Here is a 227-nt window from a genome sequence, read left to right as displayed (position 1 = left end):
GCTTGTCTTTCCTGTGCTACAATTGACCCTTAGAAACAAGGATGAAAGGAAAGTGGGGGTGGAGGAAAAAATGGAGGGAGGGAGTAAAGGAAAGAAGGAAGGAGGAAGGGAGGGAAGGAAGGAAGAGAGGAAAGAAGGAAGGAAGGAAGAAAGAAAGAAAGAAAGAAAGAAAGAAAGAAAGAAAGAAAGAAAGAAAGAAAGAAAGAAAGAAAGAAAGAAGGAAAGAA

The sequence above is a fragment of the Gracilinanus agilis genome, chromosome 3, assembly GCF_016433145.1.
Source record: "Gracilinanus agilis isolate LMUSP501 chromosome 3, AgileGrace, whole genome shotgun sequence".
Taxonomy (NCBI): domain Eukaryota; kingdom Metazoa; phylum Chordata; class Mammalia; order Didelphimorphia; family Didelphidae; genus Gracilinanus; species Gracilinanus agilis.
This window is presented reverse-complemented; position numbering follows the sequence as displayed.